Genomic DNA, 10371 nt, shown 5'->3' with positions numbered 1-10371 from the left:
CGCTGGGGCCCGTGTGGTGAGCACACTGGGGCCCCGAAGCAGGCTGCTGGAAGGAACGCAGCCTGCCTGTTTTTAGCCATAAACAGACGATCTTGGCCAGTCCTGCAGACATTGTGGATGTGAAAGGTTGTCTGACACGTTTTTGCTTTTCTCGATCTTTTTGTGTCACCTAAAGTTACACATACTGTTACCCAGAACAGAATTTTGTAGAAACATTACAGTTAATGTGAGATTTCAGGCTGCACCAAAACACAGGGAACCCACTGCTGAGAAGTTTTGCTGTAGCACTGCTTGGCAGATAAAAGTTCCATCTCCGATTAAAAACTGCAAACGCTATTTAATTTTTCAAAGGAGAGAAGTTAGAAGAAGGATAGTATATTCATTGCACTTCAGTTAAAATATGATGATACAATTAATTCAGTTGAGGATTGAGAGCCCACTAGTGCTCTATCCTACAACACAGGAGGAAGGACTGCGTTGCCCTGGAGTATTCACGTTGTGAAGAACACAGAAACAAAAGGGTAACAGATTACTTCCTGTTATTTTCACTCCAAGAGAGCAAACAGAGATACTTAAAATTAGAAAGACACAGGCCTGGTGAAAATGAGTGAGAAGAGAGATGCCAGAAGCAAGAGAAGGGGCGCAATGTCAGCTGTAATGGGTGAGTTTAAGCTCATGTATACATGAGAACTTAGAATTTCAGCTTTCATTTAAAGCCTGTTTATGCTAATGATTGTGGAAAAATCCTTCAACACATCTGAGTACAGAATTTCAGAATATAGAATCTAAACAAATTAGCTTAAAAGTAGTGATGTGAATAAAATTTATGATTTTTGAGTCTAATACAGGGTATAGAAGAATTGAAGATAGTGAGGAAGGTAAGTGAAAGGTGAAGAAACAGAGCTAGTTAGTCAAGAAAGTAACAGCAGGGAAAGGAAGAAATTTGTTTGCTGTTATCATTAACTTCTGGAAAATTTTAACAGTAAATGAACTAAATTGCAAAAGGAAGGCACAAGATATAATCCAAGGATGACCTTACAGTGTGAGAGAAGCAATGAAAAAAAAAAAAAAAAGATATATTGTAAAAGAAATATCCATCAATCACAACTGTTAAATACAAGGATTAAATACAAGGATACCAGTTTTGACTCAAGGCCATGATCCATAAATTACTGGAAACAGAAGCATTATATAAAGGAATATTATTTTGTATCTGCTTTTCTTTCGTGTTCTTCCCTCTGTATCCTCTTTATTAGCCATTATTTCACCTGGGTTAAGATGCACAGTGACTGGAAGAAGCCCTTGGGCCATCTCTAAAAAGACATTCAGAACAAATTTAGTAAGAATAAAATCTCTACTTTGTCTTCCTTTGTGTGATCCAGCAGCTGTTCTTATGCTTATTTGTTGAAAGATGATTTTCATATGAAAAAATAGCAAAAATGCTTTCTTCCAAAAGTAGCAGAACAGAGGAAACTGCTTCTTGTGGATTTTGTGCTGCTGTAAAGTTTCCCATTGGCCATTTCATACCCCTACCTCCCTGGCTAAGCAAGTAACAGTGCTGCAGCTTATTTTGGAGCAACACGCTCACTGGGCAGCTGGCTATTTTCTCATGGTCCTGATAAAAGTCTGTCATTATTTTCGTTTTGGGAGAAGTGCACTAATTTGGGTTTATCTCTCTATATTCCTGTTATTTTTGTGGCTACTTGATATCTTTAAGACTATAAACAAGGAGAGAGAGGAGTAGAGAATGGTGTAGAGAGAATGATGAGATCACTACACATGAGTAAGAGTGCATTCGTAGGCCTTACTTCCTTAAGAAACTGAGTTAAAGCTGAGAATATTTACAATGCAATGTCTAGTACTGTTCTACAACCTTGTTGATTATAGAAACACAAATAGTGTTTCTGTAAAGTTTGTATCATAAAGAAATTGGTAATACATTGTTGCAGGATGCATTTCCTGTATGTGCAAAAGCTACTTGTAAATCTCTTGCAAGACTAAACACAAAACATTAGAAAGGACTTTTCTTATTTTAAAAGGTATGTTCTATCTAATTGGCTAGCTAAGTGTTGGCCATTGAAGCAAATATATTCTGACAATTAAATTCTTTAAAACTAACAAATGCATTGGAGCTCTGTAATAGTAGAATTTTGCACCTTCCTTATAGGTGATTTAATTGGAAATACTGCAACTATAACAGAATTACAGCAAGAAGTACAGCAGTAGTAAGGAGGAAGTACAGACAGTGTTGTTTCAGCTTGAAAGCAGTTTCTTCTGTACAAGGCTCCAGCTTCTCAGGATGGCTAATCTGTTATTCTATATCAGATGAGATCTATATAAGATCTATATATATTCTATATAAGATGAGATCTTAGAGATCTCATCTTAGATCCTTTGGGCTATGAAATTATTGGCAAGTTTTGAATGTTTATGGCAACAAAAGTGTTCTAGAAGCAGGATAGAGCATTTTGAGATGCAAAATTGTAATTATTGATCTTCCAAAGAAAAAGATTAAAGTAGTTTGGGGTACCTATCACAAGCAGCTACAGTTTCTCCTCAGCATACGAAATGGATTTTTACAGAGAAGGAGATGGCTAAGAATAAACATCAGCGCATTTCATTTCTCTCTCAGATAAAAACCAGAGGTTGGGAAATAAAGTCAAATCTAGCTCCAGTGCATGGAAATTCGTGTTCAAGCAAAACTCTAACAGGTGTTCCTAGCTAGATCCAAACTTGATGTTATAAATATAGCGCATGCTGCTGCTTGCTACAGTAAGTGCAAGCAGAGCTTGTTACAGCTCTGTTCTGAGTGTCCAGTGTTTCCCTGCCTTGATTGTTCTCCCCAGGACACCACCATTATTATGTAAATTCTCATCTGTTTCTCCAGATTTCAGTGGTAGCTTATATTCTCTACAGGGATATATAGTCCCTCTCAGGATCACTGTGGTTTGCTTTGGATCTCAGTTTGCTATGATCTTTAAGTTTGGCTAATTTTATTAGCCGGAGGTAGTATTATGGATTGCTCGCTAATTCCCTAAATATTCTGAGTTATATTCTAACATGAACCACTGTTATTCTCACTAGGTCCTTTCTTTTAGAATACAGAGGCTTTTATGTAATTAGGTCAACTCTATAGTATATTGCAAAGTGTTTTTTTCGTATGCAGAATTAATGTGAAATCCTGCTTACTTTACTAACCTGCAAGGGTTAATAGTTGAAGTGCAGTGAACTGAAGTAAAACTCATTGCAGCCTTAACTAAGAGGGTGATAAGATTAATGAAACACAGTGTATTTAGATAAAAGATATTATTAATGTTTAGGTGACAGAGCAGTGAGACAAAGTCCACTGTAAATCTAAATTAAAAGCTTCCTTAAAGCAATATAATTTCACTTTTTGCAGATAGTGATGCCGCATTCTTATAGAATAGTTTGTCTCTTCTGTTTGAAGGTATCTAGCCTGCGTCTCATGCTAATGGAAATATACTCATCTTGGATACATTCATGGCTTAAATACAGAGATCAAATTATTAAACTCATTAGGATAATTAGGAAATAAAATACCAGTAAAGAAATCAGATCTTGCAGCAGAACTGTAATAACTGGAGGGTTCATACTAGAAAAAGATAATATCCCGTTCTCCAAAACCCAGCTACCTGCCAGCATGGTAACAGTAGTGGCCCACCTGTGCATAAACTGAGTTTCAAATGTTAGCCGTTGCTTCAAATACAATAACATACAAGCTGCATACAAAGAAAAGAGAGGCTGCAGTATGTGAAAAAAGTATTGGAAGTTTTATATTTGAAGCCACCTAAAATAATAGCACCTGACACTTTCATTATAGTCCTGCCTTTTCAATTTACGCTTCTGCCAAACTTCAGCCACATGAGTTTAGGTTTTTTGTTTTGAATGTCTGCATTTGAATAAGGAACCTCTGTCAGCTTGTATTTTCAAGTTTCACTAGACAGGTTTAGTCATTTTTCAAAAGGTGTTAAGGGAGCACAAAATGCCGATTTGCTTAAAATCAGCAACAGGATAATCATGAATGCTTTTTAGCGGCATCCAATATGGATTGAATTTGAGCAGAAAATGTAATCAAAAGGATTAATAGCAGTAGCACGATAATCTTACATGAATGCTAATAATGAGGAGAGAGATAGTCATAAACAGGGAATTCTGACAAAGAGGAGGTTAGTGAGGGAGGCACTGTGTGAACTGAAGTATTGTACGTAGTATGAAGACTCAAGTTCTTACCCTCTTGTGCTGCAGCTTCTTTGAATATATTTTGTTCATTAGATAAGTGCTATCTTTATGCCGTTTATGTAATCACTTAGCAGGAATAGTCTTGATTGGGCTACTAGTGCTTTATTAACATTTGCTTCTTCACGTTTTATTTTCTGAACCCTGTAGACACAATTTTGGCAGGATTCCACTTCCATTAAGATCAGTGGCAAAAGGGCAGGTGTAGAATGCAGCAGTATATATTCTTCCAGGTATTCTAAGTTTAGAGCATACAATTCCTTTTTTATCAAATTTACAATTATAGTTTTCCACTATAGCTGAATGCTCATATTAATGTTTTTTTAACTTCTTATGAGACTTCAGATAGATGTATTCCATTTTCCATTACATTCCATTTTCTTTGCTCAATAAGCCAATAACAAACTGTTTTTAAGATCTAATTCAACTAACTGTTTAGTTTGTCCTGAATGTAATCATGAAATAATGTGAACTAGAAAACTTGTAATTTCTTCTTGTCTGAGGATTATTTGTCCAATAGCTACTTTAAAATTTCAGACTCTAGTGATATTCATAATTTCAGGAAAAAAAAGCTAATTTGTTTATGCCTTTAGTTGCTATTATGTGTTATTACATTATCACTGATCACAGACTTGTGCTTAGGAAATGTTTTAGCATAAGGTTTTCCATAAGCTTGCAAAAAATGTGTTATTCAGTAATATTACCAAGCATCAAAATGATCTGTTGCACCAGCACTCTGGACAGTGGAAAATACTGCTCTTTTTTATTATTTTTTTGATTCTTTTTTAATATTAGACAAGATGATATAGAGTTACCCTTTATCCAGGTATAAAGCAGTTATAAAAGGATATCTAAGAACAGCATTGTGGATGCTTAGTCAGTGTGGAAGGTTTTGTAACTGAGCTCTGGCCTTTGAGCGAACAAAGCTGTTTGGGTTCCGTAGGTCTTGTGTTTTCCAGATCCACAGGTGAGATTTCAGTCCTTGTTGTAACATCTGTGTATATAAAGAGTAGCTATTATTCATAGTACTAAGATCCTGTTGCCTAGCTCTAGTCCTGCCTGACCCAGTGCTCTTCTATGAACAGTCTTTCATTTTATGAGTTGATAGCATTTGTTTCATCACAATCTCAAATGCAGTTTGGGCTTGTGGTATGCCAGGCACACAAAAACCAAGTTTTGTTTCCAGATCAGGCTCATTTATACAGTATGTCAAAATAAGCTTTTGGAAACTCAAAATATGACCATAATCCACAACCATTCTCATAAGATATGTCCGATGTTAAGCACCTATTCTGTCACAGTTCTTTCAGGTAGAAAGTGGCTCTGTCAGCACTGTTGGTTTTCGTTGTTGATGGTGGTGGTGTTTAGCTTGTTTTCAGTATTTGTAATATTTAGTTATTTTTTTAAAAAAAAGGTTAAGCCCTCTGTATCTCTTTGGCTTTGAGCTGCATAGCTATATGGTTTTTCATTTTGCACTGTAGTTCAAACAATTCACAATCACAGAACTGTAGGGCATTTTTGTACCAATGTATGTGTGCCTTTGTATTTGAAGCTTTTTCTTTACAATGATTCAGTAACAAGTATGTTACTGCATGAGAGCAGGCAGTGATGAAAGCTGTATTGCATTTTACTCTTTTATATATTTTGCTATATTTGCTACGCTTATACATACATTTAATATATATATTTATTACATGTTACTCTTTTGTTACATTTTACTCTCTTATAATAATCACACATGTCTAATGTCAGAGGCAAATGCAACACTGTAATTATACATACAAGGTCTATATAAGCTCTGATTCTTTCTTTTTCCCATTTCTGGTAAGGCCTGAGTCGTTAAACATTTCCATGAGCAAAAATAGTTATATATGTAACTCAGTAATAACAGCATGTGCTGTGTCCCCTGCTATATAAATGGATAAGTGCTATTTTTAAATGGTCATCCAAATTAAAAATGATTATTTTTAGTAATGTGTAACTAATACATATTTGAAATTTAATCCCCCCAAAGCAGAAGCACTTTTAAAGATGTTACATGTTTTAGATACACATATTACCATAGTAGTTTTTGTTTTAGACAATGTATTTTTAGACGTTGTATTTATAATAATTTTATTCATTTTTTAAATGGAAATGTATCTAGATGGTAAGTTTGGCGTTTTGACTGTGATCCAGACTGTAAGCTCGGATAATAAATCCACGAGCTGCCCCCTTTAACTGTGTGTTCAGGAGAGGAGCCACTAGGTGGCGCCTTGATTCCGTTCATCTCTTGATTTTTTCTTTATCGACTGATGATGTCTGAACAAAAAGCCTAAAATAGTTTCTTTAGTGAATCTGATTGGTGAAGAATATTTTATAAGATCATACTTTTTAAGTGATAATCTTGAAATCTTTCTGCTGAATTAAATAAAATTATTTAAATACAGTTTTCACGACTGCTTATAACTCCAGCCTTCCTGTTACTTTTACATCCAATTTTTCTTTTCAGTTGTACTGATAATCTGTATTTCTTGGACAAAAAACCCTTTTAAGGAAAAAAACTTGCATTTTTTATTTTATTTTATTTTATTTTTTCATGTCCAGCTGCTTCACAACTCTACCATATCAGTAGAAGCATTTACACCTTTACACCATGTTGTGCAAGCCCTACAATTCCTCATTTATCAGTCTTTGTAGTAATAAACTTCAGGTCTGTAGCCTTTGACATATAAACAAGTTACCATAATATAACATTGGGTCAGCTGCTGCACAGTAAACTCTGTGCATGTTTCCACCTGGCAGTATCTTGCCATTAATGTAAGGAAAATCACATCAACCTCCCTTCTGAGGAAAGATAGGGAGTTTCCTAATTTTGTCAAGCAGGGCTTCAGTGTAGACATTTGCAGATGGTCAATTGCATTTAAACAATTACTGAAGTTGACCAAAATTTACTGAGAAATTATACTGTATCCATGCATAGTCTAGTTTATAGGTCTAGGTCTGAGACCTAGAGTATGCCAAACATATATATATTTTTGTTTGTTTATGACTTCTGAAAGGTTTGACTTGCCTTTTCATAATAAGAGACAAACCTAAACTGTATCAACAGAATCAAGGGATTTATACTTGTGAGAAAGTTTTCGCAAGAAGCACAATACTGAGGTCAGGGGCCTGGATCTTCATTGCCAATCTTCATACTGTGCAAATGAAGCTTTACATAAGTTTGAACTAAGTTATTGTACTAAAATATATTCTGCAATTCCTTTGAGTTAACTACTGCTGTTGAAAGAGTCCCGCTGGTTGATATGAGATCATCCACTGATAAATACTACCTTCTAACAGGCTCTTGTAATTCTGCATTGCCCCTGCAGAATCTCAAAGTACAGGGATGTTTCAGTGTAAAATAAGCTGATGATGATGAGTCAGGTAGCAATAGGTGTAACCAATATAGCCTGTTACTGTGAGCAGATGATGTTTTATCTGCAGTTAAAATTAGGGCAACTGTTGGAGCTGTCCGGGCTTCTACTGAGGATCACATTGAGTTCTGCAGTCCAGTGGCCAAGGGTAACATTTTTTCTGCCTTTCCAATTTAATAACAGTTAACATTCATTTTGTACTGTTGCAGAATGACTATGCAGTCATCATGGCAGGAGGAAATCTGGTTCAGCTTCCCATTTTAAATGGCACAAGTTCAGTAAAAAAGAAGTAGTTCAATTATGATCATACAAAGCCCTTCTTTGGAAAACAGTTATTCTCCTTTAGTGACTTTTGATGTGCTAACATTTTAACTAAGTGTTCATGTTTTCTGTGTACTCAGTTTATGTCATCAAGGAAAGCAATTTGCTGTAATGCTACTCAGGGCACCCATTAGTAGCAAACAGCAATCTGTGTTTTTAGAGAACCAAGCCTGTTAATTCAGAAAGGCAGCCATTCAGTTCTGCCTTAATCCTCTAACCACTGAAGCACAGCTTCCAGGTGTTTTTCTTGAATATTTTTACTGATACTGGCTTCTCAAAAGTGTTTAGGAAATGAAAATCTAATTTAGATTAAGTTGCTTGTAATTTATTTCAAAAAATATGATGTGCTATGTTTAAAAATAAATTTGAATTCTCAATTAGCTTCTGAAGATAGCAAAAATATTTGCAGTATGTCACATGCTCTTATTTTTAGTTGGGTGTTTTGAACATCTAAGTAAAAAGAAAAATGTTTAACTTGAAAACCTAGTCTCTAAAATGTTTAGAAAGTTTACTGTAGTCTTACTTATTGAATGTTTGAAACTGGTATCAATAGAAGTGAATTGCAATACATATTTTTCCCCTGACACTAGATGATACTTTGAACTGTAAATGCATTAAATTCTGCAGCTCTGAAGTCTAGGGTCTTCATTTTCTGTAGATATATATATGATTGTATACTGAAAATATTAATGCATAAAATAGATGTATAAAATTAAACTTATTGTGACCCACATGTCTTTTGAATAGAAATAAATAGATTGCACCATGCTTTAAAGGAGTGGTAGCGTAACATCAACAACTTGTTATAAATTGCAGAAATATTATTAATTCATCTAGTATTTGTTGTGAATACGGAATTCCATCATTATATTAATTCAAACAGGACCTGATCTGATTGAGCTAAATGAAAGAGTCTATAGAAATGTTCCTATTGACTTAAGTAGAACTGCTTGCAAAATCTCCTATCTACATGTAAATGCCCTTATAATGATTTAAAAAGTTGGCCTTTAGTTAAAAAAAAGTATACTGAAAAGACAGAATTATACATTTTGAGTGTATACTCTTGGCTCCCTTGTCATGCCAACTGAATATGAGAAAGCCTTCACTGGATTTTATGACAGGCTGAATAGCCTTTCTTTGATCAGACTAGGATAGATTTCCTGGAATACTGTGAGTGACTATGGAGTAAAAGCATTTTTCAATCAATGTGCTGAAAAGAGACATTTAAGAATGCATTTGGGTTTTAGAACTACTCCATTGTGGAAGAGCACTGCTTTAGTCTGGTCACCCAGTAAATTTAAGTAATCTCTAGCTTTAGGGCAGCTTCAGGGAAAACATATATTTGTTTTTCAGTTGTTACATTTCTTTTTCCCTACTCTGAGAAGGAAAAGATAGCAAATTTTGAAAAAAAGCAAGTGAGAGATAGCAAGAAAAAAGACAAATCAGAGAATTTGGGAAGTAGCAAAAATGCTAAATATTAAAAGTCAGACAATAAAACAAGTATTACTGTGAGCAGCAGAACTAATGAAGCTTGGTTTACTATAGATTTTGTCTCATAGTTGCATTAATTGGCATCTGTTAAGATATGAACTCCAACTGATGATTTTTCATGATTAGAGCCATTTATGGTGTTTTGACCCTAAGTGATTTTACTGGGGCTGGATAAACACAAGTAAACCGTGTTGTCTTACAGAAGGTACTGTTTCTGGCCATTTATTTTCATAAAAATTGTAAACCAGTTGTTCCTTTGATACAACTCTGTGTCCCCTCTGTCAGATTTGGTCAGCCAAACTATGTTGACCAACTGCTTCAAAAACTGTGGAGAGTGTGGGAAGACAAACATTATGGACACCTATGCCTCATTTCCTTAACAAATGAGTCTAGCCAGCCTGTCTCTCCCTGCATGTATGTATAAATGTAGGTACATGTTAATCTAAAAGTGAATGAAATAGAGGAGATAGAGAAAAAAACAGCTTCAGGAAAATGCCAGACTTTGGGTGCAGTGGCGAGAGGCAGCAATGGGCACCACATATGAAAAACAGCTGGAGGGAATGCCCCTTGCAGTTGTCACAGGGAGATACCTTATTTAACTTTCATGCCATAGTTTTATTTAGAAGTCATAACTAAGTTTACAGGGACATTTACCAAAGTTTTCAGAAAACCTTTAATAAGCAGTTTTATGACAGACTGTTGCCTAAACTCTAAATGGTAGTGAGCCAAAGTATAACAACATGAAAATTGGTGAAGAACAGTATTTCCTATGGTTCTTAAGCTTGTAGCTGGGTCTCAGTAAACGTGAGTTTATGCTGTAGCCTTCCTCAATAGCCTGGTGGATATCATCAGACATTGTACATCTATTTTTTACACCCAGTCCATATGCTCACATTTTAATACG

The sequence above is a fragment of the Rhea pennata genome, chromosome 9 (genome assembly GCF_028389875.1).
Source record: "Rhea pennata isolate bPtePen1 chromosome 9, bPtePen1.pri, whole genome shotgun sequence".
Lineage (NCBI taxonomy): Eukaryota > Metazoa > Chordata > Aves > Rheiformes > Rheidae > Rhea > Rhea pennata.
The sequence above is the reverse complement of the archived record's forward strand: the minus strand, read 5'-3'. Positions refer to the sequence as shown.